We start from the raw sequence: 15,895 nt of genomic DNA on the forward strand, positions 1-15,895 counted from the left end.
TCTCACCTTCACTTCCTAGTCCGTTTATTTAAGTTTTTATTTTTATAACGGTTATGTTTTCATTCCCTGCTCCATTTCCGTCGAAGCCCATACAGGTCAGCAGATATGCAGGTGATACAAAAAATTTCTGATCTCTTATATAAATCTCTTGTAGAAACGTCGCAGGAGATTCTCGTCAGAACACAGGGTGATCCATTGATAGTGACCGGCCAAATACCTCACGAAATAAGCATCAAATGAAAAAACTACAAAGAACGAAACTCGTCTAGCTTGAAGGCGGAAACCAGACGGCGCTATGGTTGCCGGCCGCGGTGGTCTTGCGGTTAAGGCGCTCAGTCGGGAACCGCGCGACTGCTACGGTCGCAGGTTCGGATCCTGCCTCGGGCATGGATGTGTGTGATGTCCTTAGGTTAGTTAGGTTTAAGTAGTTCTAAGTTCTAGGGGACTGATGACCTAAGATGTTAAGTCCCATAGTGCTCAGAGCCATTTGAACCTTTTTTTTTTTGCACCGTCATGAGACCTCTCTATTGACACATATTGATCATATAACCGACTTTCCATATCATCCTGATAGGGAAAAATCAGAATAGGCGTCATCAGACGTCCTCACGTGTGCCCACTACTCGTGTGTGCCCCTGTCATGGCTATATGGGAAGTTGGTTATAGGACCAACATACACTCCTGGAAATGGAAGAAAGAACACATTGACACCGGTGTGTCAGACCCACCATACTTGCTCCGGACACTGCGAGAGGGCTGTACAAGCAATGATCACACGCACGGCACAGCGGACACACCAGGAACCGCGGTGTTGGCCGTCGAATGGCGCCAGCTGTGCAGCATTTGTGCACCGCCGCCGTCAGTGTCAGCCAGTTTGCCGTGGCATACGGAGCTCCATCGCAGTCTGTAACACTGGTAGCATGCCGCGACAGTGTGGACGTGAACCGTATGTGCAGCTGACGGACTTTGAGCGAGGGCGTATAGTGGGCATGCGGGAGGCCGGGTGGACGTACCGCCGAATTGCTCAACACGTGGGGGCGTGATGTCTCCACAGTACATCGATGTTGTCGCCAGTGGTCGGCGGAAGGTGCACGTGCCCGTCGACCTGGGACCGGACCGCAGCGACGCACGGATGCACGCCAAGACTGTAGGATCCTACACAGTGCCGTAGGGGACTGCACCGCCACTTCCCAGCAAATTAGGGACACTGTTGCTCCTGGGGTATCGGCGAGGACCATTTGCAACCGTCTCCATGAAGCTGGGCTACGGTCCCGCACACCGTTAGGCCGTCTTCCGCTCACGCCCCCACATCGTGCAGCCCGCCTCCAGTGGTGTCGCGAGAGGCGTGAATGGAGGGACGAATGGAGACGTGTCGTCTTCAGCGATGAGAGTCGCTTCTGCCTTGGTGCCAATGATGGTCGTATGCGTGTTTGGCGCCGTGCTGGTGAGCGCCACAATCAGGACTACATACGACCGAGGAACACAGGGGCAACACCCGGCATCATGGTGTGGGGAGCGATCTCCTACACTGGCCGTACACCTCTGGTGATCGTCGAGGGGACACTGAATAGTGCACGGTACATCCAAACCGTCATCGAACCCATCGTTCTACCATTCCTAGACCGGCAAGGAAACTTGCTGTTCCAACAGGACAATGCACGTCCGCATGTATCCCGTGCCACCGAACGTGCTCTAGAAGGTCTAGGTCAACTACCCTGGCCAGCAAGGTCTCCGGATCTGTCCCCCATTGAGCATGTTTGGGACTGGATGAATCGTCGTCTCACGCGGACTGCACGTCCAGCACGAACGCTGGTCCAACTTAGGCGCCAGGTGGAAATGGCATATGCAAGCCGTTCCACAGGACTACATCCAGCATCTCTACGATCGTCTCCATGGGAGAATAGCAGCCTGCATTGATGCGAAAGGTGGTTATACACTGTACTAGTGCCGACATTGTGCATGCTCTGTTGCCTGTGTCTATGTGCCTGTGGTTCCGTCAGTGTGATCATGTGATGTATCTGACCCCAGGAATGTGTCAATAAAGTTTCCCCTTCCTGGGACAATGAATTCACGGTGTTCTTATTTCAATTTCCATGAGTGTATTTGCCAGATAGAGAAAGCTGATGACGGTGCAGGGGATCACAGAAACCGGTCGCAATTGAACAAAGAGATTTAGTCACACAGCTGAAGATGTTACCATTAATTCTCATTGTTATGCCAAGACGAAACTACAGACATCTGGCCACAACTGTGGGTTCTTTGACTATTCTAGGAGAGGGCACATTGGAAAGACACATGTGAAAAACGAATTCACTTTACGAGGTCTGATACGTAATTTCGTGCCAGTGGTGTGTTGAAGCGAAATGCGGTTGGCATCCCTGCATACGCTTCTGTTTAATGTGTAGATGCCGGAACTTTCATTGTTATACGTCTGTTAGTTTCTGTTATTGTTCAGTGCTGTAATGAGTAGAACGCAGAGTCGCACAGTTTGTGAATTTGAGATGGTAGAGTTAGAGGAGCAGCGTGACTGCATTAAATTTTGCGTGAAACTGCAACTGCACCAAATGATGCAGGAAGCCTACAGTGATGAGTGCTCAAGCTGTACTCGGTGTGACGAGTGGTTCACACGGTTTAAAAATGACCAGTCTCAAGTTAAAGACGACCTCGTTCTGGGCGCCCTTCGACGTCTACCAACGACGCTCGTGCCAGGAACTTCATAAATTCGTAGCACAGGGACAAACTGTTAATCGATGGTACTATCGGGACGTGTTGAGACGCCTGCGAGAACATGTGAGAATGAAACTGCCTCAAATGTGGCGACAGAATTCATGGTTCTTGCATCATGATAACGCAACCGCACATTCGTCCCTGTTGGAGCGTCACTATTGCACGAAAAAACGCAATCACTGTGCTACCTCGTACTCCGTACTCTCCAGACCTGGCCCATGCGGACATTTTTTTATTTCCAAAGTTCAAAGCATGAAGATTTGCAACGATAAACGAAAGCACTCCGTCTTCAGGCCACAAGTGGCCCATCGGGACCATCCGACCGCCGTGTCATCCTCAGCTGAGGATGCGGATAGGAGGGGCGTGTGGTCAGCACACCGCTCTTCTAGACGTTATGATGGTTTTCTGTGACCGGAGCCGCTACTATCGGTCGAGTAGCTCCTCAGTTGGCATCATGAGGCTGAGTGCACCCCGAAAAATGGCAACAGCGCATGGCGGCCCCGATGGTCACCCATCCAAGTGCCGGCCACGCCCGATAGCGCTTGACTTCGGTGATCTGACGGGAACCGGTGTATCCACTGCGGCAAGGCCGCTGCCGTAACGATAAACGAGATAAAAGAAAATTCGCAGACGGCGCTTCACGCAACCCAGAAACAGGCGTATCAACACTGCTTCCGAAAGTGGAAACGGCACTGGGAGCGGTGTACCAATCGTGGAAGAGAGAATTTCGGAGGAGACCATGCACAATAAGTGAAAGGTAAGCAAGCAGTAAAGGAAGCAAAAGAAAAATTCGGAGTTGGTATTAAAATCCATGGAGAAGAAATAAAAACTTTGAGGTTTGCCGATGACATTGTAATTCTGTCAGAGACAGCAAAGGACTTTGAAGAGCAGTTGAACAGAATGGACAGTGTCTTGAAGGGAGGGTATAAGATGAACATCAACAAAAGCAAAACGAGGATAATGGAATGTAGTCGAATTAAGTCTGGTGATGCTGAGGGAATTAGATTAGGAAATGAGACACTTAAAGTAGTAAAGGAGTTTTGCTATTTGGGGAGCAAAATAACTGATGATGGTCGAAGTAGATAGGATATAAAATGTAGACTGGCAATGGGAAGGAAAGCATATCTGAAGAAGAGAAATTTGTTAACATCGAGTATAGGTTTAAGTGTCAGGAAGTCGTTTCTGAAAGTATTTATATGGAGTGCAGCCATGTATGGAAATGAAACATGGACGATAAATAGTTTGGACAAAAAGAGAATAGAAGCTTTCGAAATGTGGTGCTACAGAAGAATGCTGAAGATTAGATGGGCAGATCACATAACTAATGATGAAGTATTGAATAGAATTGGGAAGAAGAGGAGTATGTGGCACAACTTGACAAAAAGGACATGTCCTGAGGCATCAATGGATCACAAATTTAGCATTGGAGGGCAGCGTGGAGGGTAAAAATCGTAGAGGGAGACCAAAAGGTGAATACACTAAACAGATTCAGAATTTATTGCATTAATGTGGTATTTACAGTTAATCACGCTGTAACAGTATGCGTTCTCAGAAATGGTAAGTTCACAAAGGTACATGTATCACATTGGTACAACCGACATAAAATGTTCAAACGTACCTACGTCCTGTATTTTAATTCTAAAAACCTACCTGTTAGCAACTGTTCGTCTAAAATTGTGAGCCATATGTTTGTTACTATTACAGTGCCATCTATCACAAAGCGATAAAAGCGGTCCAACGAAAACATTCCTGTTTCTTTACGTACTACAGGAATATGTAATAAAAATGGGGTTCCTATTTTTTTAAAAAAAAACGCAGTTGATATCCGTTTGACTTATGGCAGCGCCATCTAGCGGGTCAACGATAGAGACATATGGCTTCCCCCTTCAAGCTAGACACGTTTCGTTCTTTGTAGCTTTTTCGTATGACCCTTATTTCGTGAGATATTTGGCCCGATCACGATCAATAGACCACCCTGTATAATTGTATATCAAGTGTTTTGCGTTTTCAGTCTGTTTCTTCCATTCTATTTCCCCCATCACTCTGCATATAATAGGTGGGGGTGCAATGCTAGCCAAGTGGTAGATCTCAGGGACTGGGATTAAGGTTGGTCTGACGCACACCGAAACTCAGTGAAGTGACTCGTTTAAAGTCACGTCCACACCCCGCGTGTGAACTAATTCTCTCCCACAGAAAAACAAAATCCCAATAAAGGTGACCAGAGAAGTTAGGAATTTGCGCCCCCAAGTAGAACTCGTCACCGTTCGAAAATGTTACCGCTGCACAATTTTCCTTTGAATCCCATATTCTACGGCGAGATCCAGAATAAATCTCGGGTATTTTAGGCTTCACAGTGTTGCATTTTGTGGTTCGTTTTGAAGTTCATGGCGTGGGTTCCTGTAGTCATGTCCTAGTTCATGAACCACGGGCAACGTATGAGTGGCCAAGTAAGTGGTCCCGACAGTCGGGATACCAGTTACTTTGGAATAAGGCTGGGCATCTCGAACATATTCTGAGTCGTTGTCACCTTTGTGCTCACACGGCAAAGATTACCAAATCCACCGGTTAGTCCCTCAACTGTTAGGGGTAAAACTCAATGGGACTCGGCGCAAGTAAGGCTAGCAAGCAACCTGCTTCCCTGGTACTTTAAACATGATGCTGGCAACAATCAGAGCAAAATGCCTCGGACCTTTGTAGGTGACGGAGTCCCACCTCTAACTGACAAACCAGGGACTCCTAAGATACGACTTGGCAAACAAATGGTAATCAGATGGGGAGCTATTAATAGCAATGGGGGCTACCCTGGGAAGAAGGTAGAGCTGGCAGAGGCTGCAAGTAAGATGGGGCTGGACGTTTTAGTTGTTAGTGACATTCCGGTAAGGGGGTGATAAAGAAGAGGAAGTGGCAGAATACAAGGTCTACCTGTCAGGAGTCAAAGCAGGAATAGCACAATGGGTTGTAGGGCTTTACATCAGGAGGGAAAAGGAACCCAGCGTAGTTGCAGTAAGGTATGTAAACGAACGACTGATGTGGATAGATTTGACAGTGTCTAGCAAGAAAATTAGGATTGTGTCAGTATATTTGCATTGTGAAGGGACAGATCAAGATAAGATGGATAGTTTTTATGAGGCACTCAGTGATGTAGTTGTTAGAGTAAAGGACAAGGACAGTGTTCTGCTCATGGGTGATTTTAATGCCAGGATTGGAAATCGAACAGAAAGGTATGAAAAGGTTATAGGTAAATTTGGAGAGGATATGGAGGCCAACACGAACGGGAAACAACTCTTGGATTTCTGTGCCAGTAGGGGCTTAGTAATCACAAACTCATTTTTTAAACATCATTCACCGGTATACTTGGGAAGGCAGGGGAACCAGATCTGTCATTGACTATATAACAACGTATCAGGAATTCAGGAAGGCTGTGAGGGTCACACCTGTATTCAGGGGATTCCTTGATGACACTGATCATTATTTAATCTGCAGTGAAATTGGGATTGTGAGGCCGAAAGTGCAGAAGGTCAGGTCCATATGTAGGAGGATAAGAGTGGAGAAACTTCTGGATAAGGAAATCAGGCACAAGTACATAACAGCGATCTCAGAAAGGTACCAGTTAGTTGAATGTAGTCAATTACAGTCATTGGAAAAGGAATAGACAAGGCACAAGGACACAGTACTAGAAGTGCCTAAAAATGTCTTGGAGCAGTAGTGTGTAAAAGTAGGATGAAGCACACAGCTTGGTGGAATAACACAGTCAAGGCATCCTGTAAAAGGAAACAGAAGGCGTATCAAAAATGGCTACATACTAGAACTCAGGTAGACAGAGAAAGTTATGTTGAAGAAAGAAACAAAGCCAAACAGATAATTGCAGCATCCAAGAAGAAATCTTAGGAAGACTTTGGAAACAGGTTGGAGACTAGGGGCAAGCTGCTGGAAAACCATTCTGGAGTGTAATTAGCAGTCTTCGAAAGGGAGGTGAGAAGGAAATGACAAGTATTTTGCACAGGTCAGGAAAACTGCTGGTGAATCCTGTGGATGCCTTGGGCAGATGGAAGGAATATTTTGAAGAGTTGCTCAATGTAGGTGAAAATACGATCACTAATGTTTCAGATTTCGAGGTAGAATGGGCCAGGAATGATGATGGAAATAGGATCACATTTGAGGAAGTGGAGAAAATGGTCAATAGATTGCAGTGCAATAAAACAGCTGGGGTGAATGAAATTAAGTCGGAACTCATCAAATACAGTGGAACGTCAGGTCTTAAATGGCTACATAGGATAATTGAAATGGCCTGGGAGTCGGGACAGGTTCCATCAGACTGGAAAAAAGCAGTAATCACACCAATCTTTAAACATGGAAACAGACAAGATTGTAACAACTACAGAGGTATCTCTAATCAGCGTTGTGGGTAAAATCTTCCCAAGTATTGTTGAAAGGAAAGTGCGAGTTTTAGTTGAGGACCAATTCGATGAATATCAGTGTGGGTTTAGGCCTCTTAGAGGTTGTCAGGACCAGATCTTTAGCTTACGGCAAATAATGGAGAAGTGTTATGAGTGGAACAGGGAACTGTATCTATGCTTTACAGATCTAGAAAAGGCATATGACCGGGTTCCTAGGAGGAAGTTATTGTCTGTTCTACGAGATTATGGATTAGGAGGCAAACATTTGCAAGCAATTAAAGGTCTTTACATGGATAGTCAGGCAGCAGTTAGAGTTGATGGTAAATTGAGTTCATGGTTCAGAGTAGTTTCAGGGGTAAGACAAGGCTGCAACCTGCCTCCACTGTTGTTCATATTATTTATGGATCATATGTTGAAAACAATAGACTGGCTGGGTGAGATCAAGATATGTGAACACAAAATAAGCAGTCTTGCATATGCGGATGACTTAGTTGTGATGGCAGAATCGATTGAAAGTTTGCAAAGTAATATTTCAGAGCTAGATCAGAAATGTAAGGACTATCGTATGACGATTAGCATCTCCAAAACTAAAGTAATGTCAGTGGGTAAGAAATATAAACGGACTGAGTGCCAAATACGAGGAACAAAGTTAGAACAGGTGGACGGTTTCAAGTACTTGGGATGCATATTCTCACAGGATGGCAACATAGTGAAAGAACTGGAAGCGAGGTGTAGCAAAGCTAATGCAGAGAGCGCTCAGCTACGATCTACTCACTTCTGCAAGAAGGAAGTCAGTACCAAGACTAAGTTATCTGTGCACTGTTCAATCTTTCGAACAACTTTGTTGTATGGGAGCGAAAGCTGGATGGATTCAGGTTACCTTATCAACAAGGTTGAGGTTACGGATATGAAAGTAGCTAGGATGATTGCAGGTACTAGCAGATGGGAACAATGGCAGGAGGGTGTCCACAATGAGGAAATCAAGGAAAAACTGGGAATGAACTCTATAGATGTAGCAGTCAGTGCGAACCGGCTTAGATGGTGGGGTCATGTTACACGCATGGGAGAAGCAAGGTTACCCAAGAGACTCATGGGTTCAGCAGTAGAGGGTAGGAGGAGTCGGGGAAGACGAAGGAGAAGGTACATGGATTCGGTTAAGAATGATTTTGAAGTAATAGGTTTAACACCAGAAGAGGCACCAAAGCTAGCACTGAATAGGGGATCATTGAGGAATTTTACAAGGGGGCTATGCTCCAGATTGAACGCTGAAAGGCACAATCAGTCTTAAATGATGATGATGATGAGTGTCGAATTGTCAGCAATTTACACTACTAGCCATTAAAACTGCTACACCACGAAGATGACGTGCTACAGACGCGAAATTTAACCGACAGGAAGAAGATGCTGTGATATGCAAACGATTAGCTTTTCAGAGTATTCACACAAGGTTGGAGCCGGTGGCGACACCTGCAACGTGCTGACATGAGGAAAGTATCCAACCGATTTCTCATACACAGACAGTAGTTGACCGGCGTTGCCTGGTGAAACGTTGTTGTGATGCCTCGTGTAAGGAGACTAAATGCGTACCATCACGTTTCCGACTTTGATGAAGGTCGAATTGTAGCCTATCGTGATTGTGGTTTATCGTATTGCTGCTCGCGTTGGTCGAGATCCAATGACTGTTAGAAGAATATGGAATCTGTGGGTTCAGGAGGGTAATACGGAACGCCGTGCTGGATTCCAACGGCCTCGTATCACTAGGAGTGGAGATGACAGGCATCTTATCCGCATGACTGTAACGGATCGTGCAGCCACGTCTCGATCCCTGAGTCAACAGATGGGGACGTTTTCAAGACAACAACCATCTGTACTAACTGTTCGATGACGTTTGTAGCGGTATGGACTATCAGCTCGGAGACCATGGCTGCGGTTACCCTTGACGCTGCATCACAGACAGGAGCGCCTGCGATGGTGTACTCGACGACGGACCTGGGTGCACGAATCGCAAAAGTCATTTTTTCGGATGAATTCAGGTTATGTTTACAGCGTCGTAATGGTCGCATCCGTGTTTGGCGACATCGCAGTGAACGCACATTGGAAGCGTGTATTCTTCATCGCCATACTGGCGTATCACCCGGAGTGATAGTATGGGGTGCCATTGGTTACACGTCTCTGTCACCTCTTGTTCGCATTGGCGGCACTTTGAACAGTGGACGTTACATTCCAGATGTGTTATGACCCGTGGCTACCCTTCATTCGATCCCTGAAAAACACTACATTTCAGCAGGATAATGCACGACCGGAGGTCCTGTACGGGCCTTTCTGGATACAGAAAATGCTCGACTGCTGCCCTGGCCACAACATTCTCCAGATCTCTCACCAATTAAAAACGTCTGGTCAACGGTGGTCGAGCAAATGGATCGTCACAATACGCCACTCACTACTCTTGATGAACTGTGGTATCGTGTTAAAGCTGCATGGGCAGCTGTACCTGTACACGCCATCCAAGCTCTGACTCAATGCTCAGGTGTATCAAGGCCGTTATTACGGCCAGAGGTGGTTTTTGTGGGTACTGATTTCTGAGGTTCAATGCTCCCGGATTGCGTGAAAATATAATCACATGTCAGTTCTAGTATAATATATTTTTCCTATGAATACCCGTTTATCATCTGCATTTCTTCTTGGTGTAGCAATTCCCAAACCACACATCTTGTTAGTTACCACCAATAGTTACATAACATGGTGTCAAAAGGCAAGAGTAGCTGAATGACTAACCCTACAGCTCTAGACGTTGATTGCTTCAGCTAGCGTGTGCTAGCAGTGTTCGCGCTCCACGGTGTTCATGCCGTCCCCTTCACGGCAGTTCTCCCTGCTGCAGCTGGGCGCTACCCCTTTCAGTATGCAGCCCGCAGCACCCGCAGGGGTCCCTTCGGTCTCGGGCCACTCCACCCGCATACCGAGCAGCGGTTCGCCTCGGCGTCTCTCTATTCAGATTTTTACTCCGGTCCCAAATCCTCCTCCACCCTCCAGCGGCCCTCCTTCCCTTACCCTTTCCGCCCTTCTGCTCCAGCCACGAAATACTTCGAATACGGAGGGCTTCCCCAGCGGCGGCACAACACGTGTGCCGGCGCGCAGCACTCTTTTTCACACTCGCAGATTTTCCCGTAGCGCAGCTTCCGCCAAAACAGCGAATTGCACTCTGCTGAGGGCGTCGATCACAGCCGGCAGGCGATGTAAGGGTGGCATTGAACCCTGACCCCGCCAGTATCGTAACTTGCCACGAAGGGCAATGTTCCCATTAATTGAGACTTGCAGCGCACACACATACTCTGGTTGCATAGTCTACTCTACACTGCCGTAACACGTCTCTGATTATTAATTATTATTATTGTTATTCATACTCTCAGTGCTTACTTCCTTTTTCCTCTGAAACTCATCAGTTCAGTCGCGTCTTTGGTTTAAAGAGATTTGTTGACTATGTTGAAAAATACTGTCACGGTATATTGATAATTTTTACATATGGAACGTCTGACAGCAACTGAATAAAACAACTTTAGTGCCATACGCGTTTCGCCTTTATTTTCTGCAAGTCATCATCAGTGGCAGGTTACGTGGACAATTTCTTACATATTACGCTCCTGTTCCATTTTTGGTGTCGTTCTTCTTCTTATGAATGCCAATTTGCTGTTTTTTACCCACATTCCACATTTGACAGTCGGCAACAGAAACCAAAACATTGCAGTGAAACAAGCGTTCAGTTCTTAGTGCTGTGGAATGTGGGAAAGAAACCGCAAATTGACATTCATAACAAGAAGAACACCACCAAAAACCCAACAGGAGCGTAATATGTAAGAAATTGTCCACATAACGTGCCAGTGATGATGCCTTGCAGAAAATAAAGGCGAAACGCGTATGGAACTAAAATTTTGTTTTATTTTGTTGCTGTCAGACGGTCCAAAAGTAAAAATTATCAATATACCGTAATATTACACGTAACTGAGGAAGACAGGACTACAAAAGTTGAAAAATACTGTCACTTATCTCTAGCGCTTAGAAGAGCACAGCAGAAATCAACAAAAGTTTATTGCCCTGTTATAATAATGCCTTTGCTGATTCGAGGCATGCTGATTAGGGATGATAGGTCCGCAACTGTATAGTCTTGAGGCAAATTTGATAAATTTTTATTTTATTCGTTTCAGTTGCCTGAATATCGAACTTAGCGCTGGAGTAGTTACAGGTTTCGGGCTAACACACCCATTCCTAAACCACACATCTTGTTAGTTACCACCAATAGTTACATAACATGGTGTCAAAAGGCAAGAGTAGCTTTGTACAAGGAAGTCTAACTATGAGTCACAAACACCCTCACTGATAAGATAAACTATACGCCTACATGAACAACGCAACCAAACATTTTGAATCCTCCCCTTAGAAAAATTAATGAATTAGTGTGCTGATAAACCTCTTACATTATTTGATTTTCCAACAGCTGAGCAGAACTGAACGTACTCAGACATTTCTCTTTTTACTTATTCTGATCAACACTAAACTGACACACCATATTTTTATCGCAACGCAATCTGACTTTCAATAATCCCTACAAAAGAATGGCCCTGACTAACATTATCCTATACCTTTCATGAATCACTTACCTCACAAAAATCTTCGTTACTCTAACTACTGCAATACAGCGAGCGTCAATACTGCCAGCTAAATAAAGGATTCTAACTACTGAAGGCACTAACTACTGATAGGCATAGTTAGCAAATGAAAGATTTTGATAAAAAACAAACGATGTATTTACCTTAATAGTGTTCAAAGGTCATAATACATATAGCAGTTCATGACATCCAGTCTTACAAATTTACTGGCTCTGATGGACACACGTCCAGATCATCCGCTCTCAAAACTCCGCCATTTCTCTCCCCACAGCCACCACTGCTGGCGGCTGACCTCCAACTGCGCAACGCTACGCGCTGTTAACAGCCAACTGTCCAACGCTACAATACAAATTCTAACAATGCAAACCAGCCACAGACTGCACACAGCACAGTCAGTGATTTTCATACAGAGCACTACGTGGCGTTAGCAATAAAAAAACCTAAACAGCCTACTTACAATTTCTTCTCATTCATAGGATGCTACAACCTCTATTTTTTGTACCAAACTTAAAAACCTCTCTCAATCCATGTTTTCCCCGTGGGGCCGCCCGATTCTACCGAATAATTCCGCCTACCGTCAACGGAAGTGACATCGATTGCAGTGGGACCAGACACGAACTGGCGTACTGATTTGAAACGATAGGTCCTCTTCGGCCGATGTCGTCGGCATAAAGTCCCGATTTCGGTATTACAGTGACCGCAGCCTGCCCCCCCCCCCCCCCCCCATCCCATCCCATCCCATCCCATCCCATCAGTATGGAACACTACGAGGTTACCTCATCCTCTTCTCCGACAGTAATGTTGTCTTCCACAGACTGAAGCCGCCTTTTTCCTTCATGAAATTCCTCAATTGGCCTCACAGGTTGAGTTCAACAGGCTCTAGTCCTCCCGCTAACGAAAAAAATCCCTGTCAATACAAAGAATTGATCCTGGATCCTCTGCGAAGCGGTGAGACAATCACTGAGCTACGGAGGCATACGAGGTGCGTTCAAACAATAACAGGATTTTTTTGTTTTTTTAAAGAATTTTATTTATTCTTCTATACGAACGTTATTCACTTCAAAATAATCAGCACTATTTATGCAGTCACGGCTGAGTTCTCAATTCTCGAAACACTTCTGCATCTACATCCATACTCCGCAAGCCACCCGACGGTGTGTGACTGAGAGTATCTTGAGTACCTCTATCGGTTCTACCTTCTCCCTTCTATTCCAGTCTCGTTGTGTTCGTGGAAAGAAAGATTGTCGGTATGCCCCTGTGTGGACTCTAATCTCTCTGATTTTGTCCTCATGGTCTCTTCGCGAGATATACGTAGGAGGGAGCAATATACTGCTTGACTCCTCGGTGAAGGTATGTTCAAACTTCAACAAAAGCCCGTACCGAGCTATTTAGCGTCTCTCTTGTAGAGTCTTCCACTGGAGGTTATCTATCATCTCCGTAACACTTTCGCGACTACTAAATGAGTGCGCTGCACTCCGTTGGATCTATCGCCTATCAACCCTATCTGGTATGGATCCCACACCGGCGAGCAGTATTGAAGCAGTGGGCGAACAAGTGTACTGTAACCTACTTACTTTTTTTCCGGACTGCATTTCCTTAGGATTCTTCCAATGAATCTCGGTCTGGCATCTGCTTTACTGACGATTAATTTTATATGTTGTTGTTGTGGTCTTCAATCCTGGGACTGGTTTTATTGCAGCTCTCCATGCTACTCTATCCTGTGCAAGCTTCTTCATCTCCCAGTACCTACTGCAACCCACATATTTCTGAATCTGCTTAGTGTATTCATCTCTTGGTCTCCCTCTACAATTTTTACCCTCCACGCTGCCCTCCAGTGCTAAATTGGTGGTCCCTTGATGCCTCAGAACATGTCCTACTAACCGATCCATTCTTCTAGTCAAGTTGTGCCACAAACTCCTCTTCTTCCCAATTCTGTTCAATACCTCCTCACTAGTTATGTGATCTACCCATCTAATCTTCAGATTTTTTCTGTAGCACCACATTTCGAAAGCTTCTATTATCTTCTTGTCCAAACTATTTATCGTCCATGTTTCACTTCCAGACATGGCTACACTCCATACAAATACTTTCAGAAACGACTTCCTGACACTTAAAACTATACTCTATGTTAACAAATTTCTCTTCTTCAGAAACGCTTTCCTTGCCATTGCCAGTCTACATTTTATATCCTCTCTATTTCGACCATCATCAGTTATTTTGCTTCCCAAATAGCAAAACTTCTTTACTACTTTAAATGTCTCATTTCCTAATCTAATTCTCTCAGCATCACCCGACTTAATTCGACTACATGCCATTATCCTCGTTTTGCGTTTGTTGATGTTCATCTTATATCCTCCTTTCAAGGCACTGTCCATTGCGTTCTAACGCTCTTCCAAGTCCTTTGCTGTCTCTGACTGAATTACAATGTCATCGGCGAACCTCAACATTTTTATTTCTTCTCCACGGATTTTAATACCAACTCCGAATTTCTTTTGTTTTCTTTACTGCTTGCTCAACATAAAGATTGAATAACATCGGGGATAGGCTATAACCCTGTCTCACTCCCTTTCCAACTACTGCTTCCCTTTCATGCCCCTTGACTCTTACAACTGTCATCTGGTTTCTGTACAAATTGTAAATAGCCTTTCGCTCCCTGTATTTTACCCCTGCCACCTTCAGAATTTGAAAAAGAGTATTCCAGTCAACATTGTCAAAAGCTTTCCCTAAGTTTACAAATGCTAGAAATGTAGGTTTGCCTTTCCTTAATCTTTCTTCTAAGATGAGTCGTAGGGTCAGTATTGCCTCACGTGTTCCTACATTTCTACGGAATCCAAACTGATCTTCCCCGAGGTCGGTTTCTACCAGTTTTTCCATTCGTCTGTAAAGAATTCGCGTTAGTATTTTGCAGCTGTGACTTATTAAACTGATAGTTCGGTAGTTTTCACATCTGTCAACACCTGCTTTCTTTGGAATTGGAATTATTATATTCTTCTTGAAGTCTGAGGGAATTTTGCCTGTCTCATACATCTTGCTCACGAGTTGGTAGAGTTTTGTCAGGACTGGCTCTCCCAAGGCTGTCAATATGTCTAATGGAATTTTGTCTACTCCCGGGGCCTTTTTTCGACTCAGGTCTTTCAGTGCTCTGTCAAACTCTTCACGCAGTATTGTATCTCCCATTTTATCTTCATCTACCTCCTCTTCCATTTCCATAACATTGTCCTCAATAACATCGCCCCTATATTGAACCGCTATACAGGGTGTCCCAGGTATCTTGTCCACCCAAAATATCTCTGGAACAATAACAGCTATTGGAAAACCACTTTCACCGGTATCAATGTAGGGCTGGGGCCCATGAAGGTACATATTTGGAAACATTCTAAAACTAAAGCATATGTGTTTTTTAACACAAACTTATGTTCTTTTAAATGGACCTCCTATATTTTTTCTTCAGCAAAGCACATACACAATGGCGTTGATTGTATTGCAATATTCCCATTACATCCCGAGATATTAAGACGCGAATTTGACGCTTGAAACACCCGACATGCGCTGCTAGCGCACGTCCTGAGGCTCAGGCGTGAACCCCATGCTGCACGTAATCGCGAAGTGACTAACAAGCGTCATCACAGTTCCATACTTATGAAGAGGTCCGAAACGAATAATACGGTCTGCTGCCATCCTGCATTAACGTCGTACATTCCAGCAGGTATTTATCCCATAGGCTAGGGGTGATGCGGTTCTGTAACATATCTGTGTACCACAACGTTACTCACAAAGTTAACTTCGCTTATCGTTAATCCGTTACTAAAAAGGTAATGTAGTTCAACGTTAAAACTTAACTTTACTGTAGATCTAGCGCAATTGACAGTTAATCATTCACTCGTAATAGTAAAATTCATGTTGATGGTTTTAGTGAAACGAGCAAGTGGACTGCAAGTTTTACCGTTGTTTCGGACCTCTTAGTAAGTATGGAGAGGTGATTACACACAATCACATCGCGATTACGTGCAGCATGGGGTTCACGCCTGAGCAGCGCATGTCGGGTGTTTCAGGCGCCAATTTCGCGTCTCAATATCTCGGGATGTAATGGGAATATTGCGATGCAGTCAA

At 45.0% G+C, this 15,895-nt stretch overlaps 1 protein-coding gene and 1 pseudogene across 4 annotated transcripts in view; both read right to left on the minus strand.

The window, feature by feature from the left end:
• LOC126277953 (apoptosis-resistant E3 ubiquitin protein ligase 1) overlaps nt 1–15,895 on the minus strand; it is a 616,553-nt gene that overhangs the window by 448,479 nt on the left and 152,179 nt on the right. The gene's annotated exons all lie outside the window — the stretch shown is intronic.
• Nucleotides 3,207–3,324, minus strand: LOC126279215 (5S ribosomal RNA; annotated as a pseudogene).

The sequence above is a fragment of the Schistocerca gregaria genome, chromosome 6 (genome assembly GCF_023897955.1).
Source record: "Schistocerca gregaria isolate iqSchGreg1 chromosome 6, iqSchGreg1.2, whole genome shotgun sequence".
In the NCBI taxonomy this organism is placed as follows: Eukaryota; Metazoa; Arthropoda; class Insecta; order Orthoptera; family Acrididae; genus Schistocerca; species Schistocerca gregaria.